This window comes from Phalacrocorax aristotelis, chromosome 9 (genome assembly GCF_949628215.1).
Source record: "Phalacrocorax aristotelis chromosome 9, bGulAri2.1, whole genome shotgun sequence".
NCBI classification, from domain to species: domain Eukaryota; kingdom Metazoa; phylum Chordata; class Aves; order Suliformes; family Phalacrocoracidae; genus Phalacrocorax; species Phalacrocorax aristotelis.
In genome coordinates this window covers 24,661,800-24,681,767 of record NC_134284.1, presented here as the reverse complement: position 1 = coordinate 24,681,767, position 19,968 = coordinate 24,661,800, and the positions used below count along the sequence as shown (strand labels likewise).

The following is a 19,968-nucleotide window of genomic DNA, read 5'->3' as shown; positions in this document are numbered from 1 at the left end:
GCCTGGCATTGCCTCCTGGCTGGCTGGGGACCGGCTCCAGCCCCAGACTTGAACTGGCACAGCGCAGTGCCACGCCACTGCATGCTGACTCTCAGCTACCATGGCAATACAGTTTTTGGATGGGAACCACCTTACACCTGGCTAACTTGGGGTCCGGCCAGAGCAAGAGCTTTTTTTTTTTGACTCTCTCCAACCCCGTTGTCCTCCTTGGGCCATCACCATAAATACATAAACTAAGTAACACATCTTCACAGAAGGAGGCAATCTGTCAAGTAGCTTATAGAAGGACATGGGGAAATCTCGAACATTTAAAGAACAGGACAAAATTTGCTCTGTGGGGTATGTAAGCAGAGCGTGCCCTCCCTCCATCACCAGCAGCTGGGACACCCCCTGTTTGGCTCAGCAGCGGACTGGCCCTCAGCCAGCTGGTACCTGGAGACAGCAAAGATGAGACTTTGTCTCCTCTCCCCTGCACTCCTGCCTGCCCTGCGCTAAGCCTCTCACAAACGGCATGCAGGATTTGGCTTGGAGTAACCACTGAGGAGATCACAGCTATAAGCTGGATGATACCTTATCTCACAGCTTCTGCTGTAGAAAACGTGCCATCCGCTATTTCCTTTCGGACAGTTAGTTCTATGTAGTGCCTATTTTTTAATTAGTGTGCCTTGCGAAACTAAGCCTCCTTTACTGTGATGTGCCTGCAGGAGATCACTGAAAGACTACAAGCCTTCATTTCCATCCTGCCATGAGCTGCCGACATAGGCGATTGCATGCATCCACACCCTCCTGTTAACAGGGAACTTGGTTTTCCCCTGTGGTAACATCTCCCTTGCTATTTCTGCAAGCTCTCGTTTGCCTACTCTGCCACTCCATTAACTGGGCATTGCCATTTGGATATGGCAGCAAGATGGCCTATTAACACAAATTGAAACTTTGCAAATGTGGGAATAATAATTGAAAATACTACAGCAAAAAGAATTGAGGTCTTGGAGAGCAGAACAGCAAATTAATACTTTAGTGCTACCATAGCTGGGGTAAAACTGCAGCGGTTTTGGTGGGCTACCTCTCAGAGGTGGCAGGCCCTTGAGACAGATAATCCTTCTTTTCTGCCCATTCCTTGGTTTGGCAAACTTGTATACATGGATGTAAACACTCTGCAAATGGTATCTAGTCTTCCCAGCTTCACTTCAGGGTAGGGGTGCCTTATGGCATGAGGAGATTAAGAGGAAAGGGAGAACTAATGCCAAGAGAATGCAACAGGGAGAACTGGATGGACCCTGCTGTGGTCTGGTTGTAAGTAGAGAAAGTTGGGGTTTTCTTCCCATGTTCACATTAAATTATCTGAGGGGTTTTTTTTGTTAGTGTGCTCACAAGTTCTCTTAACGTGTCTAAATACATCACCTGTTATCTGTGATTACACAAACATGGACAGTGGAAATACAAACTGCAAACAACCGCAGAATAAACCCACGGGATGCTCAGAGATCCCAACTGCCTCTCCCTTCCTCTGGCCATCACAAGCTCTCCCTGCCTGACAACTTAATCTCCTTTATATTAATAGCACTTTGTAACACACATTGCTTAAGAAAATACTTCTCCCATGTCATTACTTGAGCCATGCCATGATGTGATCCCAGGAAGGTAGTGCAGTATCAGCATGTGGGAGGGGATAGGAAGGTCCGCACCCACTTGTGTGTCACTGCAGCATTTTGCTGAGCCACTTTGTGCCCACCTGGGCATTACAAACCCACTTCCCTAACGTGCAATGCAAATTAACTACCTCCCTCCTGTAAACCACTGCACAAAATCTTATCTTTCTCACCTACTTTGATCCCTTTTGCCCATCTGCCCAAACGTGACCTGGAGTAGTGGTGGCACCCAGGTGACCTCCCAAAGCACCCCACAAATGGTGGAGCTGCTCAGTTCTTGAAGACCTGCTGAAAACACAGCAGGGGCCTGTGATTCTGTCACAGAGGCAGCCTGTAGCATCCCATGCACACGTGCTCTCTCTGGGAGTCAGCACCGGAGGCTCTGAAGTCTCCACTAATGAGAGCAAAATCCACAGAGCCCTGAGGAGATCACACAGTCCCTCATGTCCTTGCAGTTTCGAGTGCAGCATATATGTGAATAACCTCAAATCCCCATTTAATATAGCAAGAAGAACAGAGTGTAAGAAATAGGCTGAATTTGGCACGGCACACCAGCTATATAAACACTTCAAGTGCAGCTTCTGTTGGGGAGCAAGGCCCACAAACGCCACGCTACCTGAGCAGAGCTTTTCAGATTCACTGGTTTTCCTGTTATAAAAGATTGCTTTCACAGTCCAACTGAAAGACCTGCAGAAACTATTGGTGCAATGGCACCTAGTAAAAACATGGGTGTCAAAATCTGGTTGATCTCACAGTTGCTAGAGCGTCACCCGTTCAGCTGCAGTTTCTGATTCCTCTGCAGTACCTCTCTGTATGACTGAAGGGTTTCAGTTTTCAACTGATGAGGGAAGTTTAAAACCCATCAAGAAATAAAGTTGTCACTGACCTTTAAGCAAAGCTTTTTCTGTTGTGTTTTGTTATGTCTTATTTTCTGTTTAATGAAACATTTTATTACCACTTTTCTGGGATATCAGTTTGGCTGTGTTTTCCTGATACTGCACGTTTCTGCTTTGACATCTGGATGGATTTTGAGCACCACCTTGTTTCATTCAAAAAATCCTGCTTTTCATGAATTTAAAACGTGACTTTATCTGGAGTCAAGTGGCAGTTCCTCTGTATAGTTCATACAGTGCTTAGACTATTATTTTAGAGTTTGTCCATGTAAACAGTACTTTACTGCATGTATTAGAAAAGAAGGACATAACCTGAAAAATACAACTCCAAATAACTATGGACTCAGATGACTAATTGCCCAGCTCAGCCACACTGGCTCCACTGTTCTAGGCAGAGTGATGCAGGAAGACAGACTAATGAAAGCTCTGAGAAGCCATCTTATTTCTGATTTCATGTGTCTGGGATAGATACAGTCACTGATTTTGCGGGAAGGAGACAGCACTTAGCTGTCACAATAGTTTTCCTGCTAAATCAAGCAAACATGATTCTCCTTACACACAAACATCAGCTACAATAGTGTCACCTAGGATAATGTGGTTTTAAAGATTTGGTTCTCCTGGACACAAACATCTTCAAGCATACCCGAAAACTCCCAGCCACCCCCCAGCTCCTGCTAGCACTGTGCATGCCCAAAGCAAAGGGCAGGCCACTACTGACACATCGAGTCTCACGCCGGGAAACAGTGACAGTGAGCGGGACAAAGCCCAGCGCTGCCTCCCAGTGCTCCCGTCATAAGCCAAATTAATTTCATTAAGCACTGCAGCATCCATTACAGCAGAAGTGCCTCTGATCACCCCTTTGCATTGCTAAGATGTCTCTGTGGCCCTGGACTAGCACTTAGAAGGAAACAACCCTCTGGGACAAATGGCAAATAAGACCCAGTAGCTGATTTCCACCCTGTCCTCACAAAGGACCGTATGCTGGATAAACAGATTATTTCAGTCATGTGTTGAGATCTGTGTGAGAAGGTCAGGATTCCTGAGCACAGAAGTGAGGCTTTAGTTGCAATTATGTGAATATCCTCATAGGTTTCCGAGCAGCACATCTGCTGGCCATGTACTAGGCTTTCATGTTCCAAAGACGTCCAAGTAACGTAATCGCTCTCTTTTGGAGAGTTTCATTACCGGATGAAACATGACTGTATGAGACAATAATGCTATATATTTTCAATCCTTAGAGCTACAGACTGAACCCAGGAAGGTGAGTGTCTCAGCCCCGAAATGACTTATCTCCAAATACAAAACCTAGTTAATTTTTAAGAATGAAATGAAGATGCACTGTAGAATGTGTTGTGTATACTCTAAAAAGACTACTACAATCATAACACAAAAATAAAACTGTAACCATATAAGACTCTTTGAAGGCAGACATGATTAAAACATTTTTTCTTAATTGGCTTACATTCCACACCTTCCAAATAACTTTTTATGCATGTATATCTGTTAGTTTTAATTCAGTGTTACTCCAAAAAGGCATCTTATTATACTGCACAAAATTCAAAATTTGCATATGCATGTTTTCATTTAATGACCTCATGATTAAGAAATCTGAAAGTTCACACTGAAACTGTACACTCAAATTTGATAAACTACAAGAAAATTATATTAATATATGCACAAATGCTACATAACAGCATATAAAATATGCAGATATATAGTTAGATTTGCAAAACTAATTTCACAGCTGTTAATAGTCTTTGAATGTAAGACATTTCCTCATACACTGAGACTTGCAACTGCTAAACTTGCTGATGAGACAAAAAAAAAATTCCTTGTCCTCAGAAAGTTTAACCCTGTATGTCAATATATGTTATTGGGCTCAAATCATTTTTTCATGCTCCTCACTAATTATAAAGGAGCAGGAGAGAGACTGGATAGGGGAGTAGAATATATTTATTTAGTATTACAAGAGTTAAAAATGGGCAGAGGTAAGGTGCTAACGGCCACTTTGACAGCAAAACAATTGTTCCTGCACTGAGTATATTTTACAAATGAGGGTCGTCTTGAGACTATTAGTTTAGGATGCAATCCCATCACTGCTGAGGTCCAAGGAAGTGTTGCCATGGACTTAAAAGAGACAAGATTTAACCCTTGGTATAGATCCATTCAAGCAGTGACAAATAAACACATGGCAGAAAAAAAACATACCAAATCTTTTAAAGGACCTGAGTTAGGCAAGATTTGGGGAGCCCCGTGTTTTCCTGCTGGGAAGCCCCTGACTCTCAGTTCATGCAGTGCCCTTCCCTAAGATGATTTTGTCTCCACCCCTTTGCTCCACAAAGGGAACAGTCAGGACTCACCTGCTTTCAGGGGGACTGTCTATTTTGGCTGATGCAAACAGCTTAGGTATTGCGTTAAGGCAATAACTGTATTGCAAAGAATTAACTCTGTGGCTGCCTTCAGTTTTGCTCTCAATAAACTGTGATGAGCAATGGGCAGTAAGCCCAGACCTCACGTTAAGCAGCATGGAACAAGTTATAGACCATATGGAGAGAAATAAACTGCCACTTCATACACAGGATATCTATAATGCTTTTTTGCTTGAGTCAGCTAATTGTGCATCCGCAAATCAGCACATTTATAACAAATGTAGCATTACGATATTATGGGAAATTTATTTAATATGATCAAAGTTTGCCAGAAAAAGTTCCTCTGAAAGTATGAAAGTACTTAAGAGTCTTGAGTGCCTGGGACATTTTACAGTCCCTATTAAACAAACATTTCCATGTTGTTTCATGGCAGCCAGTAGTGCAAAGAACCGTACCTTCTAAGCCTCCAGTGCAGCCACCAGCATGGGCATCTCCCTGCTGCACGCAGAAGGCACCTCCTTGCTTATAGTCAGAACCAGCCACACCACCTGCTCCAGAAGCAGGTAAAGAGCAGTTACTGTTCCCATCAGTAGCCTCAGATGAAGCTTATCATCTCCTGTCTTTTCCAGAGGCTGAGAATTAAGGAGTAGAGACTGTTACAAACCCTCTTCTGTACTGAAGATTTTAGGAGTTGTACTTAGCTCTTCCACATAACTTTTTTTAATGTTAAAACAAATCAATGACCTTGATCTAAAGAGCCATTAGCAACGTTCTGAGTGTCAATACACACCTACTTGGGGTATCAGCTGAAAAACGTTCTTATACTTATGTCACCAAGCATATGCTATCCCCCAACATTACTCCACAGCAGACATGTTTTCACCTTCAGCCTGGATGTTTCTTAGACTTTGGTAAAGAGATTATCACAAGTGGTTTCAGCAGCTGTAGGCAGTGGTCATTTGAACTGCATACATTATTTTTCATAGCTCCTAATTTATGGGGATATCATATAAATTTCTGGGGTTTCAATCTGAAACAAGAAATACCAACTTTAACATAGTCTAGAAGAGAGATTAGGAGCTTCTCTCTTAACACTAGCACTTGCTCATTCCTAGTACTAACCTTTGTCATTTAATGCTATCCACTGCTAAGTAATGTAATTCAAACATCATGTTTTACTGAGCAGATAAGATACTTCCATCATGAGACACCTCTATAGCATGTTGTGGGCAACATAACCCCTTTGGAAGTGTTTTTATTGTAAGCCTTCTAGAGGCACACGGATGAGTGAGGTACAGTCTAGGAGGTGTGAAGATAAGGAGAGGTTTTTTGATATAAGGGGTGCTGGAGTAAAAAGAAGGTTAGTCTCTTCAATCCCAAGAGTTTGGAAGGGAAGAAGCTGATGAAAAATGATCAGAAATTACATTTAACTGTATTTTTATTACTTGCAGTTCTCTAAAGGCATGTGCCTGCCTGATGTTCAGGTTGCCAGGCTGAGAACATTTGACATTAATTGGGAATGCGCTTTTCAAGACAGCAACACTATCCTTTAAAAGTCAGGGCCAAAAGCACACTAGTGAAGTGAAGGCTGTGCTGCGCAGGACAGCTGCAAAAGCTGGTGATCTCTACTGCTTAGGGAAGTAAGATGCACTCAGATGGCATTTATTGAGGTTATAGAAGGACGAGAGACTAAGTTCACACCAAGATGAAGAATGCCTGGCCTTATTTCTACACTTGTTTCTGATATTTGTGCTTTTCATAATAGGATAGGTTGGAAATAATAGTTGTCTTATGGACACAGGGAAACTTCACCTTGCAGAAGGATCCCTGGAGGTGGAATAGGTATGGTCAGCAGTTTGTCACGTCAAATCACCACGTCTTTCGCTACCATTTAATACACTGTGGAGTGGACAGACTGGGAAGGTTTCTCCTGTAACAACCATAGACCATCCATATTCCTTTCACTTTTTTCTCATCTTATAACAGATAAGTCGGAGTTCTTACATTAATCCCTTGTAACATTTAACAGGATGCTATGCTAGTTTTGCATGATGCAATATCTGCTCCTTTCTTGCTGAAGTTGGTGGAAAAACCCCCATCAGCAATTTCAGCTGCAGCAGAAACTTATCTTTCATATCATCTGTGTGATCAGTCAGGCAGTAAAACAAGGTAAATGATACTGGGCTATTGGAGCCTTATCTTATATCCAGTGTCTGCACTGATGGGCAGCTAATGTGGCCTCGATGTTTGCAGAAATGCTTCAACTGGGAAGAATAACAAATTATGCCTGGGCACAAACAACAGTCTGTATAACTGAGTATGTATTTACACTAAGTATCTTCATTCTAATAAAAAGTGAACATTGCAGGTCTAATCATTGGTAGCTTCCCATCACAGAAAAGGTAGAGCCCTGTTCAACGTGGGCATAAAACAGCACCAAATGTAAATCAACAGTATTCAAAAATCTGTATATTAACATGCTGTAATCAGCAGGGGGTTTTTTACCCCTAAATTACATACAAAGAATAATTTGCAGATCATTTTAATAAAAATAAACATGAGGGCTAGTGAATGAAGATGTGCAGGAAGCAAACCCTTTGTTCAAAACTACTGACAGTACTTAAACAGCAGCCCAGTCCTTTCCCCACCTTCCCTCCTTCCATTATTTCTTGGCAAAGATTTGTCCCCATTGCCTGGCAGATACAACTATTTCATGAGTGCCAAAATTGAAACAGGATCCCTGAGCACATTTGTGCACCAGACTTATTTGTGTGCAATGTTTGAGATTTTGCAAGATGACCGTGTATTTCTCTAAATCAAAGCTGCACATTGTTTGCAATGCACAAGACACCAAAGAGGAAAGGAAAGACTATTTTGAATAACGGCAGAAGCATCCTTGCTTTCCCATGATTTGTACTCTTTTTCCCCTAGCAGCCTTCCTTACCTCTTCTAAAATGATGTTCCTGACTCTGATATGTCCCCTGTGACATTCCCATCATGCAGATACACCATACAGCACCACTTCTCAGGAGTTATGAGTCTACTAAATGGTCAGCTACACAACACGTGCAGGTTGGCAGCAAGCGGCTGGTCAGCCAGGCCACGTGCTGCCTTTACCTTGGGAAGGGCTCCAGTTTCAATCACTCTCCTCTCCATCCACTTGCTGAGTCTCACAAACCAGTGACTTTTATTCCTGTGAAACTAGGCTGACTTTTCTGAGTCTGCTGGTCAGCTACTGGGAAGGTGGTAGAGAGAAGGAAAAGGATGAGACACACAGAAAGGTGAAGCAACTGCATAAGCCTTATTTCCTTAGGAAAGCAAACTAAAGAGAGGTTGGTAGTGAGGGTCACTCAAAGAATCACTGCTCACCTCCACCAGTGCCCTCACCAGCTGCTGCATCTGCAGCCAACGACCACCAACGCCTCCGCACTGGCACGCACAGTCCCTTTTAAAGACAGCTTCAGACTACTGCCAAATACAGCATCATTTCACCGCTGATGTTTATATATAATAGTATTGAGGACTAAACTTCTACTAAAAGCACTTCAGACAGTATATTTAGGCATTTTGGCTACACGTAGCCAGTTGCTGATTTCATTATACCTTATGAAAGCAATCCCCTGTAACAACAAAACCTGAAGGTGCAATAAGGCTGCAAAGCGATCATAAAGGATGCATTGGGAGCAGCAGATCTTCAGAATGATCATCATCAATCTTGCAGGCCATGTCACAGGTTTTGGGGTTGCCATGAAATTACTTGTGTCTACAACACGGAGAAGACGTTCCTATGGTTCTTGGTAATTTTCACAAGTCAAAGTCAACAAAGATTCTTCCACAGTTCTTACAGATGAGCTAAAAAGTTACTGGAACAGGGATTTCCAAACTTTTTTGACCTCACACCCCTATCAGTAAAAACTTTATGCACCCCAATACATATTTATTTATAAATTATACACATGTACCACTGAAGTTCAAAAATCTTCTTCCCACACCCCAGTGGACTGTCTCGTGCACATCTCACTTCGGAGACCATTGCATGAGAGGATGACAAATAATACAGACCCTTGTCTGAGCCACAAAAGGAAGCAGGTCTAGTGAAATGTCAAGATTTTGTGAAGCAGCATCCTTTGTTTCTGCAGAGCCGCAGTGTCCAGCAGAGCAAAGTGCATAACTGGATAATTGCTGAGAAAAAAAAAAAAAATCCAAGGCAAAGCAATTTTCAGTAAAATTAAGTTAATGTTGATTAGGAAGAATAAAGAACCAAATCACCTTCCAATAACAATGAGAAATGGAAGACCATATAAATTCCTTTGACTTCAAATCTACAATTGGTAAGTAGTAGCAAACACAGTTACAGCTTGCAAGGGTGAAAGTTCTTCATAGATCCTATATTCCCCATCTTGCTCTCTCCTTATTGGGAATTACAGACTTTTTCCAGACGTATAACTTTCTAGTTCTCTGGCATTTTTTTTACTCCCTAAAACATCTAACTTTTTTGTCAGCACTTCAGACGGACTTGTCAAAAGATAACCCTCCCACCCGAAGCTTGACATAAAAGTTTAGCCCTTGAGCCATGATACAGACTGGGAGTTTTCAACAGTCTATACGTCAAGGCGCGCTTTTCATAATAGAACCCTGGTTTTATTATAACAGCAGTGAAATATTTAGAACTGTTTTTTTGCATAACTGATACAATGTTTTGAAAAGAAAATTTAAAAGAGAACTGAAAACCACTTACAAGTCAACAAACTACAGAAAGGAGAGGTGGATGGAGAGAACAGGGAAAGTTTCAGAAGTATTTCATCATTCCTTTCCTGGTAACGCCTTTCCCAGCCTGACTGCTTTCTAAAGCTCCACCATCTCCCAAGCTCCAATTCAGGAGGGCTGAAATGAGGTGGTGGAGGGTCTCTAAGAAGGAGCAACAAACAACCTGCAGTACATCTTCCACTTGCCCAGTGTTACGGCAGACCAGCCTCTACAGTAATGCTAATAGACACAGCCAAGGCAAATTCCTATTTCAGGTGCAGCAACCATTAATTCTCAACTCCAACAAGAATATGGAAATCAGCATCCAAAGCTGTATAATGATTAAACTGTTAATTAAAAAAAACCCACAAGACTTTTGAAAGATTTAATAAATTGCCATAACCTCCAACCTCTTCCCCTACATCCATGCTGGCTTCTCTCTACACCCTGAAGACCTTACCAAAATCAAAACTGATGCAGAAACCTTCAGACAGCTCACAGCAGGATCTCTCACAGTGAACTTTATAATTGGTGTGTTATCAGCTGAGCAGCGTTGCAGCGTTATTTGGTCTGCTGAAACCAACTCCCCAAAGTGCAAACAGAATACCAATGAGGCAAAACCCTGAATTGTCTCTTGGGCTGCACACTTAGGTTAGGCAGTTACAGCTTAATGGATAAAACAGTGACCTCCAAGTCCCCTATTCAAATCCTGCTTGCATTCCCATGGCAGGCACTGGAACTGGGTTAGGGAGCATTAGTTTCAAAGAATCATTTTCCTAAGTACTGTCTGCATTTTTTACCATGAGCCTTTTCTCTTCAATATTTCTGCCTTCCTTGCCTGTCTCATCTCTTTCTGCTTAGGCTGACTGGCTTCTAACACCCAGACAATGATCCTTATTTACTTAACAATACAACCACAGCTGGAAATCAGACCCTGTATTTGGGGAAGACTCCTCTGAAATACATGATGCGTGAAAATAAAGCTTCCCTGCCTCACTGAAGGTTATGGTAGCCTGCGCAGGGAATGGTTTCCAGCATCCAGCTTGGCGTTATGCACCTAGTAGACTCTATCATTTGTCTGGTTTTCCACCCCTCCCTCATATCTTTTCTGGATAAAGGCAATTTGCTCTTCAGGACTCCTCTCGCCTACCCCAGAACAAGAGAAAGGAGAAAATAGCATAAAGCAATAGCTATTAATTGGTGTTCCATATGCCTCATTGCTCTCAGACCCTCACTTTCACTGCCACTTAGAGTCAGGTTCACACCATTTTAAAAATGAGAATAAGAACAAAACCTGCTGAAACATGAGATTTTCCATGTCTTAGTTTCTATGCAGCCTCTCTCAATCTGCGACATGCAGGAAGGTACTGCCAGCCCTTGGATGCACGCTGCCATGCTCTCTGCTGCCAGACTCACTGCCCAGCTCTGACTTTGGAGTCTCAAGGCACCAAAGTATTTAACAGAACCCTCCCCAGCAAACAGACAGAATACTGCTCACTCAGCAGGTTTATACTTCCACCCAGCAAACTGGTGCTGCTACACAAGTACCACTCTTGCTTTGCTAGCTGGTGCTCGGTTAACTAAAAATCCCTTAGATGAGCATAAGGTTCAGAAAAGACAAGGGTTTGTTGCAAATTCCATTTTACTGGTGCTGTGCTATGCTGTGCTGTGCTACGCTATGCTATTTTGCTCTGTTCTACAAGTATCCCTTCAAGACAGCTTTTAGGATCAGTTTCTTCAAATCTAGCTTCACCCCAGGGCATTCTCAGTCACGTGGCAAAAACCAAGACTCACGCTTCACGTGGATCTGTGCTCGTCTCAGATCACAGATGCTGCACAAGATGCAACTCAGTGGATGGAGCCCGCCTGCACCGAGCAGCCAGGTTTGCAGGCAGAGCTGAGCCGCAGAGCTTTTCACAGACAGGCTGGAAACAGTGTAGTAGCTGCTCCACCACAGCAACACCCACATCTCCAAAGAGGGGAGGCAGAACATGGAATCAACACTGACCTCTTGCTTTAACTAATGCATAAACTTACAAAAGGAAAAATTAGTATGACGGAAACCCTTGGAGGACTCTGGGAAGTGAGTGTACTCTGCTGGGATGGGAGCTCTCTGACACCAAGGTATGAGGGCAAAGCTCCTCTGTATGGGCCATGACACCAAAGAGCCAGGAAGCAGAGGGCTGGCTGAATGGTAGGAGAGAATGAGAGGGTCTTTGTAGATTTACATTTTCCTTCAGTTTTTCATCTGTACATTTTATAAACACTTGCAATTCTATCATCCACTTCAGGTGTTACAAATAAGTATCATCACTTACAGTTTGACATAACCCTGCTTGAGATAAGGTTAGTGTCCAGGTTCCGGACTAATATTACGGCATTCCTCAAGCAAAATTGTGCCTCTGTTTGAAACTGTGATGCTCTAATGAGCATCCACCTCATTATAATAAAGGTAACACAGTATGAAAAGTGTGCCTTCAGAGACACTGCACAGAGCAGTGTGAGAACCAGCACTGCAGGGTGAGAGAGAGGAAGAAATGCCTCCTGCTGAGCAGGGTTCCCAGCAAACAACCAGGGTAGAGCCGGTGGGGGTAAGATGGTTTCCTCAGTGTGAGCGGTAGAGACTCATGTTTCCAAAACAGCAGAGCTCCCCAGCTCATTCCTAAAGGTACTGGCCAACTTGGCAGCCACCCATGACCCTCTCTGTGCCTCCTTCGTTCAGGGGTGCAGAGAGCATCACTTGACCAAGAGCCAGAACAGCCCATAGGCCATACTTGTACCCAGCCAGTAAGAGCCAAACTATTTATGCAAACTAAGAAACTCGTTATGCTTATGTATGATCTCCATGTAAGACTTGTTTTACCCACAAACAACAGCAAAGAAATTATTTTATGTTTTTCATTTGCAGTATTTTGGTGCACGTATAAGGACGTTCTTATTCTGAAAAATAATAAGGAAATAGTACCCTTTAGTCCTTCAACCTATGCAATAAGAAATCAAAAACCGAATTGAAAGACATCAATTCATAGGTCTGTCCTGCAGTAACGAAAACAAATTAAGCCCAATTCAGTTATTTCAGTTCTATTTTTTTTTTAGGGGTAAGACTGGGATTTCTAAAGATACCTCAGGTAGTTAGGTACCCCTCTGAAATCCAGGGGAGACTTGGCACCTGGTATCCTCTGTCTGAGCTTGTTTATAGGAGCAGAGTTTATGCTGGGAGTGTGTTGGATGGTTTAATTCCAGCCTATTGAAGAGCAGCCTCCAGGTCATAGATCCGCTGCACTTAATTTGGCAGAAGAAGCACTGTCTTTTCAGAGAAGGGCGACATAAATCTGCAAATACAGCTTCTGTCTGGGGGAATAAACAGCTTTAATTTGCTGTAGAATGACAATCCCTGGCAAATGTAAGAAAAGAAAAAAAAAACAAAACAAAACAAAGAAAACCACCAAAGCTCCCAAAACTCCCACAGCATTAAAGCACAAATCCTCCAAAAACCCACAGCCCAAGACACGCAGGAGGTGCTCACCAGTGCCGATGCGCTACAAGGCTTTGGGTACACTGTGTGGCTCAGGACAGGTTAGAGAAGGGATGATGGATTACTATCCTTTGTGCTCTCCGTGTGCTTCAGGTTTGCTCCAGGGTGCAGGCAAATGAGTGTATAATCTGCAAGGAGTTACCTGCAGCCACCCCGATCTGTGTGGGGGCACGCGTCACTGTAGGGAAGGGAAGACGGGCAGGGGAAAGGAAGCACAAGTGGTTGTGCCAAATGTTAATGAGAACATGAAACAGAGAAACCAGACCCAAACCATCCATTGTCCATCTGTCCTACACACTCTTCTTCCACATGCTTTTCTTTAAGGAGGAAAGATGGTTGTGACCTCCTGTCTGCTGCTGGCATTCTCCTTTCAGAGAAACAACTAGCAGGATTAAAGTGTATACAGTAGCTCATGCCTGTGTTAGCTCATTTGATTATTACTTACTCTAAGGAAAAATCCTGCAGTTCTGAAATCTGAGAATTTCCACTGGAGACTCACCAACAACTTAGCCACCAAAACCCAAGATCACAGAAACAAAAAATATAGTTTAAAATATGTTTTAAAATTATTTAAAAATTAAAGACTGCTAACCCCAGTGTCTAGTTTAAAATAATTTTCAATCTATTTCCATAATGCTACAGGAAATTTCAGTTAGCAAGATGTGTGTAGTGCATTGAAAGAGAAGCAATCAAAGACATTGTCAGAAAAACAAATGGGATAAACTGTAAACAGCAATCACATCTTTCAGATATTCAAGATGGGAACCACTGGTTTCTTGGTCTTAAATGCAAGATTTACCATTATGTAAATGATGCTAAATTCTACTTAAAAACAAATGAGAAAAGACAAAATCAAACTGGTGCCTCCAGTATAGTACCCAAACGAGGACGATCATGGCAATTTTGCTTTGCATCAGAAAACAATTTTAAGAGATAGCACTTTATTTCTCGACCTTCATAAGCTTTTACAGCTTACAGTACTATTATCATTTAAACTGTCCCTGGGAACATACATTTCTTGTGTTTGAAAAAAAAACAAATCAATGTACTCCTCTCACGCAGGTCAGACCTGCAGCGAGCTGGGATCGCTGTGAAAGGTTTGCTTTGCAGCTCAGGCGGAAGGGCTGAACAGGTTGAGGGAGAATCTCTTCTATGTAATTCCCTTTCTGCAGTAAGCAAAAATGACCTACTGAAAAACAGTGGGTTTGTAGGTTGTTACAGGATAAAACAAACCTCATAAAAATAAATCAAGCTTAGCAAAGGGGTTTCTTCTTAACATGGCTAATGGCTCAGGTTCCTCTACAGACAAAGACGCTGTTTGACCTACTGCTCTAATTAGAGTAGTAGTGATGTTGACATTTGTGTTGTATAAAGCAGACATGTTAATAGCCAGAGGGAAAGCTGTCAGTGCCTCTAAATATCACAGCGTTCATGGTGATGCATGATGCAGACTTTAAATATTCAAATAATCAATTCAATGCTTAACTTCTTTTATTGATAACAAGAAACAACCCCCAAAACAGAAAAGAAAAAAAAACAACCCCAAAAGCAATCCTAGCTTCAGTTAGTGTTAATGATGAAAGATTAACAGGCAACACATAAATCAGTTTTATTCTGCAGAGTATAGTATTTCCTTCCAGATTGTATGTAATCCAGTTTTGCCATGAAGAAACACAAGCAATTTGTACTCTCTGGGTTTTCAATTACTATTAAAACAATAACAACCACCAGAGACTGTGGTTCATACATTCGTACGTGTCAAATTCACCTAAGCATGAAAACAGATACCTCTTCTCATTTATAAATACATGAAGTGTGTTTTAATTTAACTCTGATCTGTTACATCATATTCCCTTGACACAAGCCATGCCATTGCTACAGACGGGCACTTCACGTTTTACAGACCAAAATCCCTGCAGTAAATCCTCTCTTTGCAGTGCCCAAGTGCCCTAGAACGATGGAGAACCCTTAATGCTGCGGCTCAATTAGCTCCAACCCACTTTCAGATTCTTTCCCCAACGTGTGATGTTCTCAAGCCCACTTTTACCCAAGGCAAAGCTGAACATTAAGTATAACAGACTGACAGGAGGTTTCAAACTGCAGTCCAAGACTGAAGCTCTCTATTCCCACCTCCCATACCCCAAGGAAAGAAGCCTCTTACAAGAACGGAAATGGAGAGAGGCTCAGCCTCACTCATCACGTCCCACAGCATGCTGCTGGCTCGACAAAACCCATCCTGGACACTTTTACAGCCTGTTTTGTAATTAATTTCTGTAAGTGGATAATTGGATCATTAAGCTGAATGAGAGCAATATGATAATGAACAATCCAAAAATGTAACTCTTATTTATCCCACTGTTCAGTCCAGCCTTCAAAACCACTGCAATGTGATTCCTACTGTCAATGACTTTTGAAGGAAACAATTTAACCTGGTAGGCACGATGCTGTCCAAGCTTTCAAAAGTTAAGAAAAAGACCTTTACAATGGTATGTACTTTTTTTCATATGTAGATTGCACCAAATGCCTCCCATTCCTTTACTAAGCTGTCAATTTTTTCCTCAGCTTTTTAAGATGGTTCCACTTCCCTTTGCATGGCATCCCATGTGGCTAGCATTGCTCTAAGGGAAGGCACGTGAAGCTCATCTGTCTTCCCCATACAGCTCCAAACACAGCACATGGACATATATATATATGAAAGGTAACAAGATTGTCTTAAAGCACATTATGGTGAAGGGATCTGAGAGCCTGCAAATATGTCTGGAGGGGAGATTACAAGGAGACACCCCCCTGAACAGCGGCAAAGTTTTGGGTTGCTTCAGTACAGTAAAATCTGTACCTTGTTTGCTGATACTGAAAAAAAATCAAGCCTGAAATGACACTTGTGTATAAAGAAGATAAGGAAACAGGGCCACAGTACACTACACATCATAGCAGGGGAGGGAAAGTTAAGTTCATGTCATTCACTCTTCGCTGCACAAGTGCTGCTATTCCCTATTGATCTCCACAGTAATTGTAAGTAGCCACAGAAAGCCATTTCCACCGCCAGGACAGTGCTTTCCAGAAGCAGTTTTGCTGTTTACAATACCCTTGGGAAAAAGACAGAGGAATGTGGAGGAAGGAAGGAGATTCTTCGCCCTCAAATTTGTTTTATACTGACAGAGACATCCATTGATCTTGTAGGAGGTTTTTTCCTCATTTTTGCAAGGACATATCCTTCCATTCCCTGAAACCCCCTGCTCAGAAAATTAAACCATTTAAGCATAAACTGGGGCACTAGAAGCAGATACAACCAACACCAGAGGACAGGGCAGACAGGCACAGGGCAGCAGCAAGACACAAGGCCACGGCAGGTGGTTTGCAGTTAGTACTGGGCAAGAGAAGGGAGCCGAGGCAGGTGATGTGGCAGGTACATCAGTATTAACAGGGGAGATGCTGCCCCACCTAAGTGACCCAAGAAGGAGGAGTTCAGAAATGCAAAGCTTCTGCTGCTGTCCCTGGAGTCACTCATCTGCTTGCAGAGAAAGGTCTCCCAAAGAACCAAGCTGAGACCCTGTCTTTGGAGAAGGGGCCAAAAGCAACAATTGTTTGGTCTTCAAAAGGGAGAAGATTTTTGTGGACGATTGCAGATGAACGCTGCAATAGAGAAACTAAGGATGGTATAAACATCTTCACTGAGCATTTTGAGGCTTCAGCCTGTGAGAGGACAGAACTGGCCCATGGAACGCCGTCATGCACAGTTATTTGGGGCATTTAGACCGTGTTGTGGTGGCATTCAAATTCCCAGGCCCACCTCCCACGCATCACCAGACGGGTTTGTCATAGCATGGGGGATGCCTCTTCCCTTCCACCACATCCTCCTTTTTTCAGGAGGAAAGCAGCTTTGCCACAGCAGGCTCTGAGCTAGCAAAGGAACAAGCTATATTTATCCTAGAACATTTGCAACTCCTGATGGATCTAGAACATACCATAGTAAAAAGAAAAAATGCTGTTTTCCAGTATTGCTGTTAGTACATGCACAAGCCAAGTGCTATGAAACAGCATCTGACGTGATAGTGCTTTACATACTCCCTGCAGGGACAAACCACCACCTGGAAGAAAACAGGGAGGAATCAGGCCCTTTACTAACAGGAGGCCCAAAAGACCCAGTGAGAAAGTTTTACAAAGTCATGGTACAAATCTGTACTCTGTCTCCCCTTTATCTGTTCAGCATGTAACTGGCACATGATTTCCAGGCATTACTATAAAGCAATTTATTCTCCAGACAATAGGCAGGAACAGTAGGTTCCTCCAGAGCCAGCACTGCTCCTGCTTTTAAGCTTGGCTAAATGCAACCACTGCAGACTATGGCAGCTGGTGGGCTGAGCCACAGAGCCTGCTGTGAATTACTGTTAACACATACATTTGGTTTTATTAAGTCCTTCTTCTTCCTCCAAGTGTTATAGTCGTGGTTTCTGGAGTAATCACAGGCACTGTTTAGAAATAACCTGGAAATGAATAGTTGAAAAGCCCTCACACAGTTCACCTTGAAGCTGCTGAGCATAGGGGTTTACTGGCTGCACCAGAGATGCACCTGCAGCCTATGGGGTCTGATGCTTCATGGAGGGATCAGGCTCAACTCCACAGTCCTCAGCTGTTTCATCCAGGATGTCCCCTTCCCTGTGAGGTTCCCCAGCCTACCTCCCTACCCTGGCAATAGGGCTTCCTTGACAGAAATCAGTGTTAAAATTCAGATTAGTGCATCAGGGCAGCAACTCCTACTGTGCATGCTTTCAGACCAGATCAGTGGTGAAGCAGGGACCACACATGAATGGAGACCCTGCATCTGCAGCTGAACGGGAAGGGAGTGGGAAGAATGCAGAGGAAGAAACAACTTTCAGGGTTTCAGATCCAGATATTTTGTCCAGAGGAGCTGGACCAGACCACAACTTCCCCTTAACGCCATTCTCTTTCATGAAGCAGTAGTGATCGCAGCTATCAGGATTTCCACTAGGAAATCCATGAGCTTTGCTAACTTCCAGTGCTCATAATGGGGCTGTGCCCACAGTGATGGAGAGGGCTGTGTAAAAGATGCTACAAGAATTCACACCAGGAAGCCAGCAGCCACTGTCGGCGTTTGGCCTCTGCCTCAGCAGAGCCACCAGCAAACAGGGCTGAGGAGAAGGGACTGAGGCTGCTGGACAGGGTGCAGGGTGAGAGCAATATGCGGACCAAGTTTTCAAGAGGCCTCCGAAGTTGGACAGTAAGTTTTGTCTGTGCTGAGCCTGCCCAGCCAAGAAGGGATGTTGCTTCACAGCTGCTGAGGCTGTGAGTCTACTGCCCTCCAAATGGATCTGCTTTCCCATTGTCCTGAAATTCCAGGCTTGGCTCACACTACATTTAATTAAGGTTGGAAGCTGCTTTTTTTTTTTTTTTTTTTTTTTTTTCAAAAAAAACAATACTGAATAATAACACTTCAGATTAGCCAGCAAAAGAGACAACTGCTATTGGACTGAAAGCTATAAGGCATCCACAAAGTCTCAGAAGGTACCAGACTGGGTATACCAGTCTAATGCAGTAGAGGATAATAGGTAATTGCAGGCTTATGCATTATGGGGCCAAAGCAAATTACCTGCTGATGATGTCTTTATAGCACTGATGCTAGGGGTGGAGGGATGGTTGCCAAATGGAAACCCGCTCAGCCTTGGGAGCCAACTGACATTCCTATACCCAGGATCACATTGTAGATACTCACAGCAGATGGAAATTGATGGCTGTAATCTCCAGGAAGAGGATGCTAGCTGCACTGAGGCACCCCTGCTACCCACCCCATGTGGCATGAACATCAATCTGGTGTGTGTTATTAGCACAATTCAAGGTTGCAGACTATTGCTGGAGAAGAAATAAAAAATCCACAATGTGCAATTGCTGAGGGAAGCAGAGAAAGAGGATGGCAATTTCTGTTAGTTCACTGGATGAAGATACGACCCTTGAGCAGTTCTGAAGTTAACACACGGGTATTAGCAGGACACACATACGCTTCTGTCCCTACAGCTACACAGTGTGGTTCTCTGCCTGCCTGGCCGCAGCATCAGTGCAGCTGGTTTTCACAGTGCTGGGTCATGTAAAGCGAGAACGATAGTGGAGATGACCTTTAGTGTAGCATCAAAGGTATATTTTGAAGAGTTGCATTTCTGCTGAAATACTGTTCAGCTCAGTGCAAAACTGGTTCTGTGCGATACTGATGTTATGAAGAGTGATGGGTGGTGCTATAGAGGGAGCGCTGCGTGCTACATCCAGCTGCACGAGGAAGCAGAGCACACCCACGTGCCCTGTGGTTGGCACTGCCGGTTCAGGGGATTCGGGGACGCCTTCGTCTCTCTGACTTTCTGGAAAAGACATAATCAGGGCAACTAACTTTTCACCATGTGCTGTGTTTGCTGCCAGCAGATTTTCTAGCATGTGCACAGCCACGGCAGCAGCCAGATTTTGCTCCCCCCCGCTATATTTTCATGGATAGATAACCTAGCATACATCAAGATAAATTTATCTTGGGTGGAACCTCAGGAATGTTATTGTGGTAAGAACAGGAATTATGTGGGCCATAGTACAGAGGAAACCGTGTCACCGGGGAAAATAATTTGAATTTATTTCTCTCATAATTAATAGCTACTAACTTTTTTAGAGGAAAGAAATCTTGAGAATATTTTACTAAATGCAAGTTTAAAAGAAAACAGAATATTGATTTTAGAGAATTTGCAAATGCTTATAATGATTAAACATTCTTCTGATACATAGTC

The 19,968-nt window shown here is 43.0% G+C and overlaps 1 protein-coding gene across 7 annotated transcripts in view; it reads right to left on the bottom strand.

Moving 5' to 3' along the window:
- Positions 1 to 19,968, bottom strand: part of EVL (Enah/Vasp-like) — a 155,535-nt gene that overhangs the window by 86,037 nt on the left and 49,530 nt on the right. The gene's annotated exons all lie outside the window — the stretch shown is intronic.